The sequence below is a fragment of the Tursiops truncatus genome, chromosome 3 (genome assembly GCF_011762595.2).
Source record: "Tursiops truncatus isolate mTurTru1 chromosome 3, mTurTru1.mat.Y, whole genome shotgun sequence".
NCBI classification, from domain to species: domain Eukaryota; kingdom Metazoa; phylum Chordata; class Mammalia; order Artiodactyla; family Delphinidae; genus Tursiops; species Tursiops truncatus.
The window spans coordinates 97,578,296-97,592,732 of record NC_047036.1 but is presented as its reverse complement, the minus strand read 5'-3'; the positions used below and the strand labels follow the sequence as shown (position 1 = coordinate 97,592,732).

Here is a 14,437-nt window from a genome sequence, read left to right as displayed (position 1 = left end):
CATAATTTGTTGAGTATCTATGCTAACATATAAGGCACAGATAAATAGAACGTAAGAATGGACAGGTCCTTCTGTGTTACCCATGAGTAGACCCCAAACTATTATAGCTAGGCCAAAAGCTCTCACACTGTCTCATATTAATATACTTTTAGACAAAATAATGCTTTGAGTCCCCAAGAGAAGGCGAAAAAGAAAAGCAAAAATAATATGACCAGTAGTGATAAAGTTATCCTGCACCTAAAATGCTTAAGACAGGTTGGCCACCGGACTTGATCATTATGGTACCTCTGATGTACCACATAGGCAGAACTGCAGGAGAGATTTAGAGGCATGATAAACATTTTTGCCATCTGCCTCCTGTGTGACACTCTCCTTTAAGGACAAGGGAATGTTTTCTCAGTGTTCTACAAAATTGGCACAATAACGAACACCTGACATCTTATCTCATGTCTTGCTGTTTTTCCCATAGTAGTGAAGCAGCCAGCCCTAACATTCTTAAGTCTAGAATAGTCTTGAGATAGGACTATTTCCTAAATAACTTTACAGAGCAAAAACAAAGAGAAGGGTGCAGGGCAATCATTTTGTTACCTTCTTAACTTTGATTTTTATTTTTCAAATGTTTTTCATCTATTAGAAAGAAGGCATGTAAGAAGGGAGGTATTACCTGATGTTCGGCACATTACACGTTCAAAACTAAACAAAAAACACCAGCTGCATACCCAGGCTATACTTTGTTGAAATGTACAGTGTATTAATTTCTATTATATCATTAAAGGCTCAGGCTTTTTCTGTTTTGCGCTCTGTCATCTTTGGCATGTTTGTTCTTGCTCTGAGGCATGTCCCCGTATGATCACAAGATGATATAAGATGATATGTCATCAAGTTGAAGAAGAGGACTCACTTTCTTCCATGGGTCTATTATTATCAGCCAGGAGAAACTTCTGCTGGACACCCCCTAGTAGGCTTCCTGTCATGTCTCATTGGCCAAAGTTACTTCACGTGCCCATGCTTAAACCAGTTGTTGGCAAGGGGAATGGAATGACAATAATTGGCACCAAACAAGATCACTGGGGAGGGGTCTAGTCTGCCTTAAATCTAAAGGCTACCCTAGACCTGAGGAAGCAGGGGTTCTCTTAGCAAGGAACAAATCTGGGGTGTAGGCTATAGAGAAGGATGGCTGTAGAGAAGATGGCCTGCGGAATCAACAGGTTCTGCTGCACAAGCCCATGGCAGAGCAAAACAAGACACACAAACTCAAATATACAGTGATCTGGGCTATTTAAGGACAAATAGCCACACATGCATTATTCATTTTGGCAGATTTATTATGTGGCTGTCTGGGGTGGCAAATAGGACATGGACTTCGAAATCAGACAGGCCTGGTCACTTAGCAGTGATTTAGCATGAGTGAAATTAATTTCTCTGCAATTCAGCTTCCTTCTTTATAAGACAGGGATAACAGTGCCTGGATTAAATCTTATGATGGACATAAATTGCCTATAACACTGCAGGCATTCAAGTGTATATTTCTTCCCCCTTTATTGAAATGATAATAATTCATAATGATGATTCCAAGTGATCAACAAAATGTTCAATTTAGTTCTGTATTTTGTTTGAAAGCAGATATTTAACATATATTGGAAATATATTTGTCAAATCTGATTAAAATAAGAGATTCTAAGTTTGTAAAATATAAAAACTCGGTTATCCAGATGCCCAGAATGGCTCATTAATAATAACTACCAATGTTTGAGAACTTACTAGTTCTGTGTATGTTATACATATTTTCTCATTTTTTTAAAAAGGGGCGTGGGGTCGGTGGGTGATGTATGCTGTTGGTATCAGTGGATAAAGGTTAGGGATGCTGCTAAACGTCCTACAATGCACAGGACAGCTCCACATGACAAAATGTCTCAAAATTTACAATAACTCTGTGGGTTAGGTATTTTTATCCTTATTTTATAAATGAGGAAATTGACCTTCCAAGAGGTTGAGAAGCCCAGGATCACATAGCTAGTAAGCAGAGAACATGGTTTTATCTGACTCTAAAGATCATGCTCTTTCAACTATAATGCTTTGCCTGAATAGGGTTAGAGAGTGTCACTAAAGGTGTCATTAAAGATTTATAAGATCCTTTATAATATCTACAAAAGATATAAGGTACTTGGGAATAAATCATTTAAAAATGTTGTATAAGTCCTTTAAGGAGCGGGAAAAAAAAAACCACTGAAAGAAACTGAAGGAGATTTAAGTAAATTAAACCAAATAAAATGTACAATGTTCTTGGATAGTTAGTGTATTGTATTGTTTGAGAATATTAAATCCTGCTACAAAAGAAAAGAAAACAAGTGAGATTAATAAAATTCTTTAGATGTGTTAAGTATAAATAAGAAGTTAGTATGTAGTGCACGTGTATGTTAAATAGGAAAGGGTGGAAGGACCAGGACATACTTAATTCTCATGAATCACTAAATACCTAAATATTCATGATATACTAAATATGCAAGAGGCACTTAATATTTAGGATACACTAAGTATGCATAGCATATGAAAGCACTCAATATTCATGAGGTCTTAATTCAACTTCCATCCATTTTTGATATCCATTCTGGCCCCATGTATTCTCTACCCAGTAAACACAAATAAAACTCAAGATTGTTCAATAGGCTAATTGAAAACCACAGCTGTGACCAAGTGTATTTGGCCCTGAGTCTCTCCAATAGGGCAATTATGTATCATTGGTCCAAGGCACCTAATGTCTGGGCTGCTTTGCTCAGACCTCAGCACTGGGCCTTGTAACCACACCATCAGTGAGTAAGGCTCATGTGGTGGAGAGAGAAACAGAGCCAGGTACCGTGGCCCTTCCACCCAGCTTGGATCCTATCCTAAGTGTATTAACTTACTCCTCTCTTTCTCCTGTTTCTCACTGTGTGTTAAAGTGGTTTAACAACCCATGTGATTTGAGCATTTTAATTTAGTCTTGAGCCCTTCTGCCCTATGATGTCCGGGATAGCTTGCCAGGGAGTATACTTAGTGGCCACCATTGCATCAAGGCAATTTCCCACATGGCAGGAAGATGCAATACATGAAGAAGTCAATAGATTCAATGACATTCTAATCTGAACCTCAATATAACCTTTTTTCTTGTAACTGACAAGCTGACTCTAGCATGTATATAATAAAGAAGAACAAAGGTCCAAGATCAGCCAAGACATTCCTGAGGAAGAAGTGGAAAAAAGAGAAGAAGCAGGTTGTGCTGAAAGCACTTGCCCAATCACATAGGGCTGCATTTATTAAGACCATGTAGTTTGTGCAAACAAGAATGGATTCAATATCCACTAACAGTGGTGACACTTTGAGGAGAAAAGTGTCAGGAGCTTTGGGTATCAGCAAGGGCAGATTACATGGTCTCAATCAGGTGAAGCAGTAGTTCAGAAAAATAATGGATACTATTGTACATATGAAAAAACAGAGTAGTCCACAGAGTACAAAAAAAGTCACCCTCTGAGGACCTCAAAACAGTCTGGGAACACCTTGAGGAGCTGGAGTTCTTGCAAAGTTGTTTGAGCCAAGTCAGAGAAGTACTGTTGTTGCACTGTGACTCTCAGTTAGTCCCAGGCCGATGAGGATGAAACTGCCTAGACTAAGTTTTTATGTTTTGTGTTTTTAAAAGGTCCTTTGGGGACTTCCCTGGTGGCACAGTGGTTGAGAATCCGCCTGCCAATGCAGGGTACACGGGTTTGAGCCCTGGTCCGGGAAGATCCCACATGCTGCGGAGCAACTAAGCCCGTGCGCCACAACTATGGAGTCTGCGCTCTAGAGCCCGTGAGCCACAACTACTGAGCCCACGCACCACAACTACTGAAGCCTTCAGCCTAGAGTCCCTGTTCCACAAGAGAAGCCACCACAATGAGAAGCCCTTGCACTGCAACGAAGAGTAGCCCCCTATCTCCACAACTAGAGAAAACCCACGCAGCAACGAAGACCCAATGCAGCCAAAAATAAGTACATAATTAAATATATTTAAAATTTTAAAAAAAGGCCCTTTGAAATAAAGAGGATGTTTTGTATGTTGATTCTTGTAATATGCTGCTATAGGTTGAATTTTATTTTCCCCCAAAAGTGTTGAAATCTTAACCCCTAGTATCTGTGAACATGCTTTTATTTGGAAATAGGGTCTTTGCAGATGATCAAGTTAAGATGAACTCATTAGGGTGACCGCTAATCCATTATGACTGTGGCCTTATAAAAAGGGGAAATTTGGACATAGAGATGGAGACACAGAGAGAATGCCAGGGGAAGACTGGAGTTACGCTGCCACTAAGAACCACTGGAAGCTAGGAGAAAGACCTGGAACAGACCTTTCCCTAGTGCTTTTAGAGGGAGCACGGCCCTGCCAATGCCTTGATCTCAGACTTCTAGCTCCAAAACTGTGAGATCATAAATTTCTGTTGTTTCAGGCACTCAGTTTATGGTACTTTGTTATGGCAGCCCTAGGAAACTGATACATATGCCAAGCATGACTTTGTTTTAGGACAGTTCTTTGGGAGACTCTGAGACAGAGATTTGCATTTAAGAGATCTATCAGGAATACTCTTGGGAAAAACACTGGAGCAGGATTGGGCAGTGAGAAAAGGTGAACTTCAGTGTAGTTGCAACAGAGGTCTCCTATGGAATTTATGGGAAAATGGGTCTGGGATGGTTCTTCTGAGTTGTGCTCAACTGAGTTTGGGGCCTGGGCCTTTTTATCCCCATATGGACACCTAAGAAGGGTGTCTAACCTTGAGCAAGGCAGGTCTGTTCAGCTGAGGACGATTCCCAGTAAGGGCTCACACTGGCAATTGGGAAAATGAGTGCATTGGTCCTGAAGGGGAGATCTGGGTGATGTACTGAAGTATCTACTGCATTGTCTGATAATTTTTTCTTACCAAGACAAAAAAATCTCAACTCATATATATATACTCATAGACATAATACTACTAAGTTTACCTTAAGTACTTCCAATAAATTGAGGTAGTGAACTACTCAGAATAAACTAGTATGATATTTATAAAGCTTAATAGGCCTTGTTATATGTCCCAAAAGAAATAATTTTTCAATTTGTATACAAAAAGGGGAAGTTACTTAAGTCCCAGTAGTATAAATTGAGGTAAAGGTGCTGCAGGTGCTGGCCAATTGAAAGCATTGTGGAAGGGGAAGGGGGGCTGGTGTACAGAACCAGCAAAGAGTGATCTGAGATATGGGCAGAGCCCCAGGAAAAATCAAGGAAGTTAATTTTGTTTGCTTTTAGATACTAATTTATTCATTGGAAATACTCTTTACTAAAAATGGTACAAACAATATTGACTGGAGATATTCATCAATGTGGGAGAAGGCTCTGGGAATGGTCAGGAAAGTCTTTACAGAGGAGGATGAACTTGAACTGAACTTTGAAAAGTGATCAGAATTCCCATAGGCAAAGGGTATTTGTTCCAAATTTTAAAAAAATTTTTACTTATTTATTTATTTATGCATTTATTTTTTGACTGTGTTGGGTCTTCATTGCTGTGCACAGGCTTCCTCTAGTTGTGGTGAGCGGAGGCTACTCTTCATTGCAGTGTGTGGGCTTCTCATTGTGGTGGCTTCTCTTGTTGCAGAGCACAGGTTGCAGTGCGTGGGCTCAGTAGTTGTGGCGCACTGGGCTTAGCTGCTCCGCAGCATGTGGGATCCTCCTACACCAGGGCTCAAACCCGTGTCCCTTGAATTACCAGGCAGATTCCCAACCACTGTGCCACCAGGGAAGTCCCTGTTCCAAAGTTTTTTCAGGGACCTGGGATGGGTTTTGGGAATCGCTTTGAACATAGGAGAAAATGTTTAAATGATTTAGCTTTTGCTATCCTTTTACTTTCAATCTTCTTTGTATATTTGAATGTATCTCCTGTAGTCATCATGTAACTGGATCTTGTTTTTTTAAAAATCCAGTTTGACACTCTAGCTTTGATTAGATTTAGTCCATTCACATTTATGCCATTATTGGTATAGTTGGATTTACATCTGCCATTTGATTTTTTTGTTTTCTATATATCATGCTGTTTTGTTCTTCTATTTCTCCTTATTTCTTTCTTTTCATTAAGTGAATATTTTGTAATGTAGCATTTTAACTTCATTAATGATTTTTTCCACTATTTTGGTGGTTGTTTCATGAGTGATTACGCTAGGGCTTACCATATACCTCTTTATTTATCAGCATCAATCAGCTTCAGAAGTATACTAACTTAATTTCAGTGAGATGTAGAAACATTACTCCTTTATAGATTTATTCCCCTTCCCTGTTTTTGTGTTATTATTATACATATTTCACCTATATATCTGTAAATGTCAAAAGACCCAACATTGTTATAATTATTAATTTATGTAATTTTAATGTATTTTAAGGAAGATAAGAGGAGAAAGGAGAGCAAGTATATATTTATGAACATCAATATATTCAGACTCTTAGTAACTTCTTTCAGTAACTGATATACATACCCAGAATAGAAGTGTTCCCAAATATCAGGTTCATTTTCTGTAGTTCTGTCCTAGCCTGCATCTTGACCCAGTACCTCTTTATTGACTTCTTAGCTCACTGATGTCCATGAGCAGATGTTTTATATTTATTGCAGAGGTATAGCTGTCCTCAGCAAAAAGATCCAAAAGAATTACCTTATCTGCCACTATGAATCAGCTGACCTCACTCTGTTTTTTAAACAAAGTGTCAAATCTTCTACTTAATGCTACTCCTCTTACTTCTACAACCCTCTTATTTATCAAATATTGAGTTTGCATACTTAGTCCCTTATGTTTATTTTATAAAAATGAAGAAAAGCTTATTTTATGGTAAATGTTATTTTGCTTTCTTGAACTGATTAAGGGAAAAGTGACTTAGGCAAGTTTCCTATTGAATAAGATGCAAAATATGTCCAGTTTATAGCAGAGAAGAGATCCAGAAGGATATTGTCCAAAAAGAAAGAGAAAACTCTTTCCCTCTGGGTTTCCCCTTTGGGAATTTCTCACATCATTTCAGGTCACTACCACCTGTCTTAGCTCCCTCAGGTATGGGTACTTTCCTTTAAAATGTTCAGTCAACCCACAGACAAAACCTCACTCTCCCACTAGATATGCCATCACTCTGCGTGGGTGTGTATGTGTGCTCATATATATATATATATATACACACACACACACCTATATATGCTTTCTAAAAATTGAGTTTCTACTAATACTAATAGTTCCAATCAAATGTCACCTGATCTTTCTTATCTTCCCTCATTCCATGTTTATATCTTATTGCTCCCTCAGGGAGAGCCCTAGCTCTTGGTGGTATGACTCAATAGCAATTTCTACCTATCTGCCAGAGTTATCCAGCAGGATTGAGTCTCAGTTGCCCACAGCTGTAATCTGCTTAATAATAATAATAATTTTTGCTGCTCCTTTTTCCTTTCCCTGTCTCACTTCCCCATTCCTCTACTGTTGCTTCTGAGATTCGCCTCCAAAGTAAACTAACTGCACTCAAATCCTGGTTTCAGGCTATGCCTTGGCGAAGCTAAGTCTAAGACACACTGCACCCACCTACCCACTGACCCAAGTACCAAGAAATGGTCTCGCAAAAACTACCAATATACAGGTTCAAAGCACATATTATATTAATAATATAGTGAATTGTATGCAGGAAGTAAAATATTGTAAAATATCATTAAGAAAAATGTTACTTTCTCATATTTATATTTAAATTCTCAGTTCTTTTATCATAAAATATAATTTTATTATTAATATTAGGTTTATTTAAGGGTTAACTTATAAGCTAAAGGAAAGGGGGAAAAAGGAAGGAAGCAAAGAAGGAAGAAGGAAGGAAATAAAAGGAAGAGAGAGAAAGAATAAATCTATTTACAGGGTGAATGTTCTGTCTTTAAATGACTTCCGTGAATCATGTACTTTAGCAATATGTCATCTGATCCGCAGATCCATGCCTCCAAGGAGCAAATGTAAGAGTAAATGAACACTGAAGCCCTGATTTAGAAACTGTTTTATCGAAGTATCGTTGATGTACAACATTATATAAGTTACAGGTGTACAATACAGTGGTTCACAATTTTTAAAGGTTATACTCCATTTATAGTTATTATAAAATATTGGCTATATTCTCTCTGTTGTACAATATGTCCTTGTAGCTTATTTTACACAGAATAGTTTGTAATAATTAATCCCCTACCCGTATATTGATTGCCCCTCCCATCTTCTCTCTCCCCACTGGTAACCACCAATTTGTTCTCTGAAGCCCTGATTTTGATCTCAGACAGAAAGGAGGTAATATCACTTCATCAATGAGCTACTTATTAAAAAAAAAAAAGCTTCATTAAAAAAAGAAAGCCTCTTATTTTTTGCCTGTCATCTCTGGTTCAGTTTTAGAATAGAAAGGAATAAACACAGGTGCATTCTCAGACCAGTACTTGCTTAATAAGAACGGTTTATCACATGATATAACAAAACATCTCTCCACCTTTTAGAGAATAAAGAAAAATGCAAGTCTTTTACTCTAAAGCTACTATAGAGATAAAATGAAAATATAATAGAGAAAACTGTAAACACACTATAAGGAAACCTGTATTAAAAATTAATTATAGTTAAAAAGTTAATTGGAAATTTAAAAAAATCGTGGGGTAGTTATTCACAAAAATATTCACAGTAGGACTCATTACATACAGTCTACTTCATTTTACTAACAAAAATGATATTATAAGTTAGTGGGACAGGGCTTCCCTGGTGGCACAGTGGTTGAGAGTCTGCCTGCCGATGCAGGGGACACGGGTTCATGCCCCGGTCCGGGAAGATCCCACGTGCCGCGGAGCGGCTGGGCCCGTGAGCCATGGCTGCTGAGACTGCGCGTCCAGAGCCTGTGCTCCGCAACGGGAGAGGCCACAGTAGTGAGAGGGCCGCGTACCGCAAAAAAAAAAAAAAAAAAAAAAAATTATTAGGACAGATCCAACCCTCTTAAAGTAGAAATGTCCTTTGATCTTCTATATTTGTCTATACGGAAAATTCTATCATAAAGAACCTTTGTGGTGAAGAATAGAGAGTACAGTTATTTATGAGGCTGCCCTTTAATTCAACCAATGAATTTAATGGAAATGGTTTCCTGACTTCCTTTGTCAGTCAGTGAGGTGCCCTTTCTCTCCCAGTTGGAGACGTCTTCCTCCTCAAGCTCTTAGCTGTGTCTAGGATGTTATGAGTGATTCCATCACTTGGAACCAGAATGCTGTCATTTTTCTATTTGACTATCATCTGCCATTTGAACACTTGAAATCGCAAATAAGTCGTGAAACAGTTCTGAGCTTGCCATAGCCATTGGATCTGGCTGTTGTTTTCACTCAACCAGGGTTAGCTTTCCAACTTCGACCCGGATTCTAAAAACAAAAGACCATGATTTAAGTCCTTGTTCTGCCATTATTTTTGGTGAATGAGTAAAGAGAAGTTGGATTGTCCAATAAATGACTGTAGAAGTTCTCTCTGGGTTGCCTGGATGAACTAGCTTGGGCAGGGGACCCTGCTTCCCTCACCAGTGGAAGGGGCTGTGTCTCAAACAACTTCTTGCGGCGCCGGTGATTTCATTTCTCCCCATGGGAAGAGCTGCACAACAAGCCAACTTCCCACAGGAGCTAACGGCTAGTGTTCACAGACAAATGGCACCTAAGCTCAGACCATTCAGCGCACAAGCCCAGACTTTATGTCCCTTGCTTCTAAGTCCACTCCCATCTTGCCCTGTAGAGAGCAACAGGGGGTAGGATCCCTCTCTCGAAGCACAGTCCTGTTATACATCTCCCTTCACCTTGACCCTACCTAACTCATCTCTTTGCAACATGAACAGAATATGGGGGACCCTTCTGCCTAAGGCATACACCAAGTAATACTGCTGATGTTTGCAAAAGTGGTTGGCTTTTCGTATGTTATTTTACTTCTTTGACCTTTAGTTTCTGACTCTGTGAAAAAAGGAAAAAACAATACTTATCTCACAGGATTGTTTTGAAAGTTTAATTTACCTAGTCTTTCAACCCATTCCCAAAACACTATTGAGTTAGCTCTTGTTAAAGAGAAAAACTACAGGCCCCAAATGGCGTCACTTTACTAAAGCCCATGGTACCAAAGCTAGATTTAATACCTAACCTAATTGCAGTTTTTCAATCTTCACCAGAAATGTAAGCTGGATCAACCAGTCTGGAATTTTCTGGTTAGCACCAATGAAGTAATCTGCCACGTGGGCCCTCTTTATCCCCCCCTACCCCAGGGGAAATAGACAATTTGCATGATAAAACTCTTCCACCTTTCCTTTCTCCCCGACAAAAGATGTCCTGGCCCCAAATTAATCCTTTCTTTTGCTAATAGCTTCCTTGCCCCATCTATACAACCCCTCCAAGCTCCCTTCCAGTTGCTAGATGGAATGTTGCCCAATTCCTAAGTGGCCTAATAAAGCCAATTAGATCTTCAAATGTACTCAGTTGAATTTTGTTTTTTAAGACTTGCTTGCTGCACTGGTTAAAATAAATCATCATTGAGAGAGTTGTGGTGTTAGGAAGAGGGAGTGGACTTTTGAGTTAGAATTGGCTTTATAGTCTAAGTTTGTTGTTTTGTGCCTTTGTGACCTTGAGTAAGTCCTTAACTCTCTGAACTTAAGGGGGCGTGAATATTAAATATGATGTGTATAAAAGGAATGAGCACACTTGGTACCTAGTACATGCTCAATAAACTGTTAATTTACCTTCCTGCTTCCCTGCCTTCCTTTCTCCCTCCTCCTTACTTCCACTCAGGCTTGCTTGCTTCTTATGCCATTCTGACTTCTTTTTTTTTTTTTTTTTACATTTTTATTGGAGTATAATCGCTTTACAATGGTGTGTTAGTTTCTGCTTTATAACAAAGTGAATCAGTTATACATATACATATGTTCCCATATCTCTTCCCTCTTGTGTCTCCCTCCCTCCAACCCTCCCTATCCCACCCCTCTAGGTGGTCACAAAGCACCGAGCTGATCTCCCTGTGCTATGGGGTTGCTTCCCACTGGCTATCTACCTTACGTTTGTTAGTGTATATATGTCCATGCCACTCTCTCGCTTTGTCACAGCTTACCCTTCCCCCTCCCTATATCCTCAAGTCCCTTCTCTAGTAGGTCTGTGTCTTTATTCCCATCTTACCCCTAGGTATCCATCTGGGGAAGATTTGGAGGGGTAAAGAGTCAGGATAAGTGGAACAAAGAAGGAGAAGTCATAGATTCCATACGTATGCTAACACATATATATGGAATCTATGACTCCTCCTTCTTTGTTCCACTTATCCCGACTCTTTACCACTCCAAATCTTCCCCAGATGGATACAAAATGCTTTACAGCATTCCACAAATTCCTAATGTGCTGCATGGAATGCAGGCATGAATACTTAGCTGATGTGGGCATAGGTCTGAAGGCACTTTCTGGAGGGAGCCCTGACTTACTACACATGGAGAGGCCCAGCAAGGAACATCCGTGTGTGTGATAGTCATTTTTAGTTCACCAAAAAGTGTGGTTAATTCTCACATCAGTAGTGAGAATTTTCATTTTCATGGATATCTGGGCTGTTCTTTGCTTCCTTCTTCTGCTGAGTTCCTTTTTAGATTTTTTTCAGAGTGCATCTGTATGCATTTGGAGGTATGTAGTACAAGGGTTGCAGTACAAGTCAATAATTCCAGAGTAGCATTCAAATGTCACCCCTTCCATCCCCTACTTTCTTGGCATCTGAGATGGTGTTGTCGTTTCACACAATGGACTTGTTGTATCAATGGAGCCAGAAAGACTAAGAGAAACTGAGACTTGGAATTCGACGTTCTTTTGAGGTACTGGGTAAATAGAACCCAGCTGGGATGATGATGAGAGCTCTGTTATGTTGTTGGAGAGGGACTTCCCTGGTGGTGCAGTGGTTAAGAATCTGCCTGCCAATGCAGGGGATACGGGTTCGATCCCTGGTCCAGGAAGTTCCCACATGTCACGGAGCAACTAAGCCCTTGCACCACAGCTACTGAGTTTGTGCTCTAGAGCCCACGAGCCACAACTACTGAGCCTGCGCATCACAACTACTGAAGCCTGTGCACCTAGAGCCCGTGCTCCACAACAAGAGAAGCCACTGCAGTAAGAAGCCCATGCACAGCAACAAGGAGTAGCCCCCACTTGCCGCAACTAGAGAAAGCCCGTGCACAGCAACAAAGACCCAACACGGCCCAAAATAAATGAAATTTTAAAAAAGATTCTGTTAAAAAAAAAAAATCTTAAAAAAAAGGTTGTTGGAGGGGCTTCTCTATAGAGGTCTAACTCAAATAACTTCAAGTCTCAGGCAGTTAAACAAATTAATAAAGGGGCAGGTGTAATACAATAGGGAGTGCTGGAGACTGTGGCAAACCAGAGAACATATTTTTGGTCTAAAGATCAAAAAGACCTTTTAAAATTTCAAATACTGATAATGCCAAACCAACTGTTACTGGGCCAAATTTGCCCTATGGGCCATCTGTTTGTTACCTCCCCAAGACTTAACAGAACTTAATCTCTAGGAGATACGACAACAGATAATAGTGGTGAGCCAGAGAAGTGGTCACCATCAGGAAGGCTTAACCAGATGTAAAAGGAGTGATGTTATAGCAAGCAGTGATGTTATAGCAAGCAGTAAGAGGGAAATAAGCCAGCAGTTAATGGGTTTCAGGAATGAGAGTGGCAAGAAGCAGTCTCAGTGAAGGTCTCTAAGCCCTCTGTGATAGTGGAGGGAAGGAAATAGAGTTCCCAACCAGGAAGGCCTAGAGTCTGAGAATGGTGATCATTATTGGGAATCAGAACTAGGATGTAACAAAGGGCAACACCAGGTATCACTTATTACTGAATCACTTGCATATTGAACTCGTAATCCTTAAATCCCTTAAAAATATTTTTATTGCTTCTTAAAAACTGATTTTTAAACTTGCTTATATAGAGAATTTAGAAAATACAGAAAAGCATAATAAAAAAGAACTTTTGAACTGTCCCACTGAAGGAAAGATAGCACTGTTTGCAAAGCATGGGGCCAGGCAGGGAATCAACAGTTTCTGTCTTTGGGAAGAGGACTTTGGGATATGGGGGCAGGAAACTGGGTTAAGAGCTAGAAGCGTGTTGGCTAGCCTTCACGGGTTACCTAGAGCAGGACTGATTTCAGACTATTTTAGATAATTCATCATGATTTTTGGTTTGACAATATTGTAGTTAAGAGCCAGAATATAAAACCTCGCTCCTAGGACTTCCCTGGTGGTCCAGTGGTTAAAACTCCATGCTTCCACTGCAGGGGGAATGGGTTCGATCCCTGGCTGGGGAACTGGGAAACTAAGATCCTGCAGGCTGTGCAGCCGAAAAAAAATTTAAAAACCCTAGCTCCTGTCTAGTTAGATCTTCAGTATTCATAATACAACCTAATCTCTTTAAGGAGTTGTGAATTCTCAGGATGTCAAATATCCATGTCTTACTAAAATGCATGTCCTAAATTCCTTTTTGGAAATAATGGACTATTTTGGATTATATACACCACTGATGTTTCACATCATTGGATTATATTGTCTTAGAATAATTTTGGTTTTGCTAAATATATGTATAGAAAAATATGAATTTTTTTGGTCTTCAACTATTGGCCTGTTTTATGTAACAGGTGTGGGTCAATGTATGTGTTTTTAGTATAGGAGTACTTCCAGGGCAAGTAACAAGTCATTGTGAATAAAACCATATGTCTCAGACCAAAATTAATTCTTGTCATCTAAGATGTTACCGTATTGAGTTCTAATTCTGGAGTTTGCATTCAAAAGCTATTATTTGACAATGATTTTGTACAAAAAAGGAGAGATATTTTAGAAGAGAAACATGATACTTAGAGGAGAAAATTTCAACTTACAATTTTCTGGGCTAGTCTTAAACGGTACTCACATCTTTTCTAAAATAAACTACAAAAAGTCATCCATGATATGCCCATATAATGTGATTTTCATTGAATAGGGGCTTTGTGTATAATAGGTCTCAAAATGGAACATGTGAAACGTCAGATTTCCCATATGTGACTGCCACAATGAGTCCACTCAAGCATCCTAACACCTGATATTCTAACATTTATTTGTACATTTTTTCTTAAACTTCCTCTTTTTTTTTTTTTTGGTCACAGCCACAACTGCTTCAGCAAGTTTGTGATTTTTAAACTTCCTCCTTCAAGAAAGTTTTAAAAACATGAATTATCTCTGAAAACTTGAAAAAAGTGTAGTAAAAGTGGTAAGAAATTGTATTATTGCCAGGCATATTTTGCTCATAGGTTTTAGCTCAAGGCATTTATGTAGTAGAAATGATTTACAGTGGTAAACATCTCTAGCTGAATCATCAGTGAATGTTTAATGGATTAGTTAAGA

The 14,437-nt window shown here is 39.2% G+C and overlaps 1 long non-coding RNA gene across 3 annotated transcripts in view; it reads left to right on the top strand.

Moving 5' to 3' along the window:
* The window catches only part of LOC109550804 (uncharacterized), a 61,661-nt gene that overhangs the window by 37,063 nt on the left and 10,161 nt on the right, over positions 1-14,437 (top strand). Inside the window, exon 4 of one of the 3 annotated variants that reach the window (XR_002177476.3) lies at positions 3,674-4,076. The exons of 1 other annotated variant lie outside the window; for it this stretch is intronic. This is a non-coding gene — a long non-coding RNA (uncharacterized lncRNA). Of the gene's footprint in view, positions 1-634; positions 795-3,673; positions 4,077-14,437 lie in introns of those variants that run through there. One more of the 3 variants, XR_012330827.1, reaches the window with a different exon arrangement.